The sequence below is a fragment of the Tupaia chinensis genome, unplaced genomic scaffold (assembly GCF_000334495.1).
Source record: "Tupaia chinensis unplaced genomic scaffold, TupChi_1.0 Scaffold000277_1, whole genome shotgun sequence".
NCBI classification, from domain to species: domain Eukaryota; kingdom Metazoa; phylum Chordata; class Mammalia; order Scandentia; family Tupaiidae; genus Tupaia; species Tupaia belangeri.
The window spans coordinates 1,539,224-1,549,047 of NW_006159760.1; the positions used below are offsets into that span (position 1 = coordinate 1,539,224).

At 36.2% G+C, this 9,824-nt stretch overlaps 1 long non-coding RNA gene and 1 pseudogene across 1 annotated transcript in view; both read left to right on the top strand.

Moving 5' to 3' along the window:
- The window catches only part of LOC106735030 (uncharacterized), a 6,257-nt gene extending 252 nt beyond the window's left edge, over nt 1–6,005 (top strand). Inside the window, exons 2-3 of the long non-coding RNA XR_001370473.2 lie at nt 2,649–2,785; nt 5,979–6,005. This is a non-coding gene — a long non-coding RNA (uncharacterized LOC106735030). The remainder of the gene's footprint in view (nt 1–2,648; nt 2,786–5,978) is intronic.
- On the top strand, nt 4,903–5,585 carry LOC102471968 (60S ribosomal protein L18-like; annotated as a pseudogene).
- Nucleotides 6,006–9,824: the final 3,819 nt, after the last annotated feature.

Below are 9,824 nucleotides of genomic sequence, written 5' to 3' on the forward strand. Positions count from 1 at the left end.
CCCTCTCTTTGTCTCTCTCCTGTGAGCTAATGGGCTTTAAAACAGACAAATAAAAACACTTTCAAACTTTTCTAAATTTCTGCAATAAAAGCCATATTCCCCTAAAGACACAGGTTATCTTCGTATGTGTATAAAGTACATGGCTTTAAAAATTATAGACATAAACCAATAAAAACTAAGGAGGCTTCAACATAATATTTGAGAAATGCAAATCAGTGCATAATAAGATGTCATTTTATATCCACTACAATGGCTATAATAAAAAAGGTATTAAGAAACATTGGAAAGACAGTCAATAAATTGGAATCTCATACATGACTGATAGAAGCTAAAATAATGCAGTCAGTCTGGAAGACAGTCTGATGTGATAGTTTCTTTAAAAGTTGAGTATAAATTCACCACACAATCCAGCAACTACACTCTTAAATATTCACCAGAGAGAAATGAAAACATGTCCACACCAACATTTTCACGTGGATTTTCTTGACAGCATTCTTCATAATATTTGAAAACTGGAAACAACCTAAATGTCCATCAATTGGTGAAAGGATAGACAAAATGTGGTATATCCATGTAATGTGATACTATTTGGCAATGCAAAAGAATAAACTATAGATACATGCCACCACATGGACAAATCTTACATGAAGAAGAAGAAATCATACAGAAAAAAACACACATTGTATGATTTAATTAGTAGAAATACACAGAAATGATAAAACTATGAAGACAGAAAGCAGATTACTGGTTGCCAGGGAAAGGGGTTTGGGAGAGGGAAGTAGGAATGGAGATTAATAACAAATGAGCACTGGGACCAGTAGATATATAATAGTTACATCACTGGACTCCCATATAGTTGATCATGGTTTGAGTCTCGGGCCCGGCAGCTTAAAATTCATGCTAGGTGTGTTTGCATGCATGCCCAAAATTCTAAGGGAGAAAGTAGGAAAAGGGATTACTGTCTAAAAAAAAAAAAAAAAAGAGAGAGAAAAGAAAAAAAATAAAATAATAAATGACCATTAAGATCATACTACTAATATAAAAATGTTTTTAAGTGGATTTATTTTGATGGATGGATAACTTGGTAAATAGACTAAAAACACTGAGTTTTATACTTATTGAGTTTTATACTTATACATATATGCAAAAATATCTAAATAAAATTATTTCAAAACATTTCAAAAGGAAAATGTCAACATGCATCAATATTTAATCTTGGTAAAATTCTTATTAGTTCCTCCTCTCATACCACCAATAAATAGGACTTAACTCTTTATTTGTTTATTTATTTTTGGAGAGAGAGATTTTTGCTATAGAGTGTGTGTGCTTGCCAGAGAAACAGAGAGATAGAAAGCAAGACATCACCCTCCAGAGCGATGGCCATGCCACAATCCTTCCTCCATTCTCCTCTCAGGATTTTGAAAATGCACACACATGTGCCCAGAGTAAATTTAAGCTGCCAGGTCCGGGACTCTAACCACGGTCGAGTACATGGGAGGCCAGCATCATAAATATTATGCAATCTGCAGACTTAAATTATCTTAAGAGTAAATAAAAGGCATGGAGTATATTAGAAAAATAAACTAACATGGATGTCTTAAACAATTTCTCCTATGGTTCCTTAGTTCTTCAAAACAGTAGATTATTTCCAATCTGATTAAATCTACCTATGTAATCTGTAAAAATTTCAAAAACAAAATAAACAAAACACAGAGTGACATAGAATTTCTTTCCACTGCTTTCTCAGAAAAAAAAAAAAAACTAGAAATGTTTTTAGAAGATTTATTATTCAACACAGAAAAACAGATTCTCTGTTTTGTATTTAATTCTTTGCTCCCAGACTCTTTGCCAAAAGATTCTTCTATTTTTGCAACCCACAATACATTTGTTTACTCCAGCTCAAGGTAATATGATTATCTTTGATAATAGAATTATTGTTTTAATCCACACACCACTTTAATTCCTTCAGATATTCATCACTCGGGTACCTTCTTTTTGACTCTGTCCAGTTAGGGCAATATAAATATCGTTTTGTGAGGATGTCAATTTTTTCCCTGTCTGACAAAACAAGAAAGCATTAGACAGATGGCTTAAGAAGAAAGTCAAAAGCAGTTATCAGTTGCCGAAGGGAGAAGAAAAAAATAAAGACAACATCTTGTCCATCAAGGAGCTCAGATCAAGAGTCTTTCATTTCTCAGATGACGACAGCTCCAGAGCTGTGAGCAACCAGAAAATAAGTAAGCAAAACCACCAAAGGTGTTGCTCCTTGGTTTCCACTATAATGTCGAGAACAGATAAACATGTCATTTGACTAGGAGGATTAGCCGAAACAAAAATTAAGTAAAATAGAAAAAGAAAGAAAATCGAATAGGGACATGTCAAATCTATTACCTTTGGGTAATCTGTCATCATGCTTTTCTGGGTGCTACTGATGAAAATGTACAAGAATAATAATCTATATCTACCTTCAATGATATAAAAGGATCCCAAATAGAAATTTATAATCCCCACATGAAGAGGTTTAGGCAACTGACATAGTTATTCACAGTTAAAAACAAGCCCGGGTTGGTATTCTGCGTTCAAACAGAAGTTTGCCCACTGGAGGCGGTAGGATTGAGTTCGTGTGTTCCCTATTGGTCTTTTCACAGACAGGAAGACCTTGTTTTTCAGGCCTCAGGAAACTGTTGATAGAATGAAGGAGGTTAGAACTGTGAGTGGATACCCTGAACCTGTGAGTCATCCATCACCCATTCACAACGGCATCCCGGATGGAAGAGAGATGAGGGTGAGCACATTTAATGAGGGGTGAGCTCTGAATGGACAGAAAAACAGTATTCTGAATGTTTGGAGACCAATTTCTTCAGGAGACTCATGAAAAATATTTTATTATGGATTTAAATCTCACTTTCCCTCTTCGTTTTCCACATTAGTCTCTGGCTTTAAGAAAAGAGTGAAAACTAGATTTCAAGATATTGAGAAAATTTGCTTACTGGCCAGGTTCCTCAGTTAATGCCTTATAGAATATGTTTAAGTATAAAGTATGTTGCAGTCTCTTTGGAATATAAGCCAGTTGAGTTCTGGTATCAAATCTGTTCCCAACTAGTTGGGTATTTAGCAAAGTCACTTAATTTCCTTATGTCCAGATGTCTCATTTGTGACAAGGTGATAATAATTTCTGGCAAACTCACTTTACATCACTTTGTAAGTATAGAATAAAATGATAAATGTAGTAGAATTTTAGGGAAAACCATTTCCTGAGGTTAAGTTGTCATTCTTATTAAAAAATGAGAATATCTCTTTGTTAACCCTTAGTTTACTTGAGGATGAAAGCCAGGGAAACTCCTCTAGGAAATGTCTAGGTTCTGGTTTACATTTCTTACATTATGGGGGGTGATAAAAGGCTGATCCTCAGACTTGACAAGTACAAAGTCCTATTCTTGGGCTGAAGTTTGAAGAGCCTCATTAATCATGCTCCATTGTGTTATAGGTTTTGTAAACATTGCAAAAGCATAAAGCACAGCCCTTCTCTTAGTGACATCTTTCCAACCTAACTCCAGGAAGCCTTTGAGATTTCCTTAAATGACTGGATTTCATTTCAGTCATTAGTTAACCCTGCTTGGTGGGTGACTTCAAATCCCACCAGGCAGAGGTAAGGGGATATGTATTCAAACAGTTCAAACATGGTTTGTCCCAGTCAAATAACCATTGAGAACAGTAGGAGGGCTTTCCTTTCTCAGGATAAGTTAAGTCATTCATGTGAATCACATAGTAGTCCACATTTATTTGCTTTTAGAAACAAATACTATAAAGTTATATAGTTAGAAAAAGAACACCAACAATCCTTCCTAAGAATATTTTGGGTGAGAATAAAAGACAAGTGTTATTTTTAGCTGATGTGTAAATTTTATTGGCAAAGCCTTTTATGTAGAAATAAGCTATTTTGAGAGAACCAAGAAGCCAGGCCATCATTGGGACCGTGGATCAGAGTACACTTGGTATATGCCAGGATTTGTCTGCACAAAGTTCTTCTGAACTTCTAAAGCCTCTGAAATGCTCTTATTTGTAAATATTGTGTTATTTATTTAATAACATTTTATTAATATTTTTCTGCCTAGAAGTGTTTCAAAGCACATCTATCATTTGGAATATATTCATATATTGTTATGCTTTGTTCTTAGTTATAATAGTAAAGATAGCAACAGAGTTAGTACAAACATAACCACACAAATACTTTTGAGGGTGGAATTTTTGCAGAAGATATAAATTATTTTAATGGAATTAATACTTCAGTTCAGTTTAAGAGTATATTAAATCTTAATTTCCAAGTTGTTTTGAGAGGTGCAAATACAGTAAATTGAATAGACGTGTTAATATGGCTCTTGTTACTGACTACGATCCCTTTATCAATTTACGTGCTAGGTAGACTCATGGCTATTGTGGTTAGAGACTGGCTCGACAAGGCAAATTATTCAGAATTAATGTAATTGCCAAGCTATCTTCCTTCCACCATGTAGGTAACATAGAAGAATTCACATCTTATAGAATGGCATTTATATATGTAGAAAAATTGTGTAGCTGAATCCAAGATAATCTGTAAACTCTTATGAATAAACGAGTCTCTCCTTCTCTCTCTCTCCAGATCTCACTACACACACACACACACACACACACACACCACACACATATGACAATGGATCACAATCAATAAAATGTGCTTATGGAAAATAAAACATGTATTTCTTATGCCTATAGCAGCAATCTTATTCAGATTTATCAGCGACCCTCATGTCTCTTCTACTTTCTAGAAGTTTTATATTTTTCATATTAATATTTTTCACATATGGAGGGACTTCAAAAAGCTCATGAAACTTTCTTTCTGGACCTGGCTGAGAAGGCACCATCATGGGGGTTGACATCTGCCATAAGGAGGACCGCAAGGTTGGAGGCAACGAGCCCAAGAGCCAGGACATCTACCTGAGGCTGTTGGTCAAGCTATACCTGTTTCTGGCCAGACGCACCAACTCCACCTGCAACCAAGTTGTACTGAAGAAGTTGTTCATGAGTCGCACACCATGAAAGGCCCCCTCTGTTCCTTTCCAGGATGATCTGCAAGATGAAGCTTTCTGGCTGGGAAAACAAAACTGCTGTGGTTGTGGAGACCATCACAGATGATGTGCGCATTCAGGAGGTGCGCAAGCTCAAGGTGTGTGCACTGCGTGTGACCAGCTGGGCCACATCCTCAAGGCTGGGGGCAAGATTCCTGCCTTCGTCAGTCACATCCTCAAGGCTGGGGGCAAGATCCCTGCCTTCGACCAGCTAGCCCTGGACTCCCCCAAGGGCTGTGGCACCGTCCTACTCTCCAGTCTTCGCAAGTGCTGCAAGATGTACCGACATTTCCTCAAGGTTCCCCCAAGGGCTGTGGCACCATCCTACTCTCTAGTCCTCGCAAGTGCTGCAAGGTGTACCGACATTTCCGCAAGGCCCCTGGAACCCCTCACAGCCACACCAAACCTTACGTCTGTTCCAAGGGCCGGAAGTTCGAGTGTGTCAGAGGCCAACGTGCCAGCTGAGGCTACAAAAACTAACCCTAGATCCTGCCCTGTTATTAAAAAGCTTTCGGATTTTGACAAAAAAAGAACTCATGAAAATTGTGCATTATGAAGAAACTATGAATAGATTTAAAAATATTTTGTACCAAAACAAACTAAGTATAATTAACACAAGTTAATGGAGGGTGTGAAAAGGTCAATCTGCTTATAATTAATCTAGTAGTATGAAATGCAAGAAAGGTATTATTTCCTGGTCCTGCATATCATAATCCAGTAAATATGTCTGGTTATTACATCATTATTTTGAACACTTATAGCATACTACATGTTCAGATTTAGTTAGTGTCTCAACAAAAAAAATCACATTCTTTTTACCACTCTTATGCCTTGTCTGCTTCTAATTTGGTTTATCTCTTTATACTTTTCCAGATTAAAAATCATCATTAGGGGCCAGCAAGTAATGTAGTTGTTAAGGTGCAAGAATCCTACATGGCCAACTTCACAAATGAACTCTCAAATCAGGTGGGTGTGCACCCATGCCCAAAATCCCAGGAGGACAATGGAGAAGGCATCGTGTCAGGGTCATTCCCCCTGGGCGGGGGAGGAGGGTGATTTCTTATTTTCTCTCTCTCTGGCAAGTGCAGGTGCCCTACGTCAAATACCTAAAATAAAAACAAAATCATCCTGATATGATCTTTCTTTCTCTCATCTCAGTACATGAATGGTATACACTTTTTATTACTTGTACCACTAAATATTTCTAAACCTACTATGTGCCAGGTACTGTATTTAGTGCTGGTCAACATGATAGCAACAATACTAGTTCTGGAGTAGATTATTGCGAAGACTTCACACAAGCTTGTGAAACTACAGTGCAATTCTAGTATATGCTAGATTGAAAGAAACATAAGGTTCTATAGATATAGAACTTAACAAGCTACTGGGTCAGGGGCTTCTTTAGTATGGCATGGAGTATTTCAGAAACTTATTTGAAATTGTTCACACTTTGCCAGGAATATCTGTTATGGAGGAAGAAGAAAAGAGAAGAGGCAAAGGTAATCATAGAACCGTAGGGTGAGTTTACAAAGGTCATCTTTATATTGAGAGAAATGGGGAGTCATGGAAGGTTTTTGTTAGTTTTTTTTTGAGACAATTTTTGCTATAGGGTTCATGTGTTTGCTAGAGAGACAGAAAGAGAGAAAGTGAGAAATTACGCCCTAGGAAGATGGCTATACCACAATCCTTTCTCCATTCTCCTTTCAGGATTTTGAATATGCACTCATATGTACCTGGTATGAGTTTCAAGCCATTGAGCCAGGGACACAAGCCCCATTGACCATGTGGGAGTCCAGTGCCTTAACCACTATGCCACCTTCTTGCCCTAGTAGGAGGTTTTAAAATAGCAGACTGATAAGATTCAGTTTGTACTTTTGCTACTCAAGTCTACCATAAACAATACATAAACAAATGAGTGTGGGTATTTTTCAATAAAACTATATTTATAAGATAAACTATAACCATTAGTTATTGTTTCAAACTGAGAGAGCCAATGATGAACTAAAATCGTGTATTTGGTCAGTGGCTACAAATACAGGAAAAGATTTCAGATTGCTGGCTTGGATAATCAGCAATGAGTAACCCTAAGGCACTGTGTTAAAATGTTACGTAGAATGTTATCGAAGTCAATGACATAATAATAGAAATGACTATAATTGGGAGGCTATGTTGAACAGACTTTGCAAAGACACTGAATTAGATTAAGCTCTGTAGAAGAGGGGCATGAGCTAGTCATTCTCCCATTAAAAAAAAAAATGAAGATTTAACTTTACACCTATAAAATGAATAATCATTTTTAAAACATATTAGTTAGGAAGACAGTATTTGTTTGAGTACCACTGAGTTCTAAAAATAAAAGGTGCTAGATACAGGCAAAGTATTACAACACAGCAATATGGACTATTTTGAAATGCTTAACAAAGAGTCACACATAAGCTGCAGAGACTGGGGGAAGTATGGAAACATTTACGAAAGGATGTGACTCACAGGAAAAGAGCCAATCTGAAAATTCAGAGAAATGTAGGGAGGAGACCAAGGAGAAATCCAGAGTGAAATGAAATAACGGTTTGGGGAGCAGATGGTGCAATACCTCATTCTTAAGAGATAAGATGAATGAAGAATCTGCCTTTTCTCTTTTAAAATGTTGCATAACATATTTTCTTTTTTTTTTCTTTTTTTTCTCGTAGGAGTGGTTGCATCTGCAATTCATCTTTATTCAAGATTGGAATTTTACCAACTTCTCAGATAACATCACTATTGTCATCTTAAAAATGGAATATCCTCGTGCTATTTTTTTCTCATTCTCTTCAACTCCATTTTTGCTTCCATCCTTCATATTCTGCAGAACAACATGGATTGGGTGAGGTGGCACCATAAAATGATGTTAAAATGTTTTGGCAACTCCTAATTACTGGGTTCTGCAAGACATTTGGGAGATATTATATACCACAAGTATAGGAAATCCCTTCCTGCTTTTGGCAGGCTTCTCTCTTGAACCATCACAGTTAGACCATCAACAAGAGAAGATGTAGTTTTTAAATTCTTGGCAAATATAACTTGGAACTTCAAGCTTTCATTGGTTTTAGCATCCAAAATCAAAAGATCTTGCCCATACCTCCACTGTTGCCACTCCACCAAACCCTAGTCTCTGAAAACTTGGTGTCAATATTTTCAGCATCTGGAAACTTTTGGCATTGAAAACACCACCAAACAATTAAACATTTCCTTTACATGTACATTGAGTCATGTCAATGTGCTTTAGATCTCAAGAACCCATCCAGGAACTGTCTAAATGTCCCCGTTTTAAAAGACATTGATATAAATGTCAAAAACCAATGACAGCAGAGTTGATGCCATTATGAGTTCTTAATTCAAATGTGACAAGCTCTGAGTACGTCCAGATGTATGTGTATAAGATTTCATTTTGCTTGCCCAGAAAAGAGCTATGAGGAACACGCTGGAGGCCATTTATTTAGATCATGCATGGATGTGTGTGTGTGCGTGCACGTGCATGTGTGTGTATAGTGTTTTATACTTTATATAGTTGTTTGCATATGTATATGCACACATAGATAGATGTATGTATAGTGGTTTACACTGTATATAGTGATTGATATATATATATATAACATATATATGTATACACAGAGGTTTGCATTTTCACACACACACAAATTAATTGCTCAAAAAGTAAAATGCATTACTTTTCTGTTTCCCAAAACACACATTCTAAGGCTCAGTACTTTAAAAGAATTCTCCCCCCACATCAAAAAAATCTTCTTAGTTATATTGTCATGTGGAAACAAGTACACAGATTTGAAAACATATCCTTGAGTTTTTGCCCTTAATAACATAGTTGTTTTAACAAAATAGGGCACAAGAAAAAAGTGCTACCTTTCTACCCAGTATACTGCTAGAATGCTACTGTGTCTAACCGGATTTAACCTCAAGTGCCCGGTGGATATTTTACCATATTGGGAATGTAAGGAAAAAATTCATTCTATCTCATCTAAAATATAACAGAATATCACATATTTATTTCAAAACATCTGCAGACTCATATATAATATTATTTTACTACTATAAGATAGACAAATAGATTCACACCCTAAGTAACGAAGGTTAACATGACTTGATTCTAATTTAATTTTCTTGTAGTAATGTGTCTGCATACAGCAGACAAATCGCCATATCTCTTTATGAAGGTCATTAAAAACATTCGAAAAGTGATATTTACCATTACTTGTAAAATCTTATAGTTTTGGCTGAAACAAATCCAAAGTAGGTGAACAAGATCATAACTCTTCAACATTTCATAGCCACAGTGCATAGGATACATTTTAGATCATTCAAAACACAAAATCAATGTTTTCACAAACTCATTTTAAGATGTCATATCTCAGCAAGGAACTACCTAAGTCATTTGGAGACTGTTCAGAGATTCTCTGCTTAAAATATGCTTATTAATCAGTATTATAATAGGCTGAACTCTGTAATGTGGGAAAAATCACCCCCGTCCACATGACACTGCTAATTATACCAATTTATAGATTGAAATACATTTTTAGTAACCTCTAGCCACATTACTTAAGAACTGTCAGAAAGTATAGTCTGCATATTTTCTGAACTTTGCATCTTCCTGAGCACAAATTTTATGCCCTTGAAGATGCATACCAGGCCTCTGAAAAGTAGTTTTCAGCCTCCTTCTTCAAGCCTCTC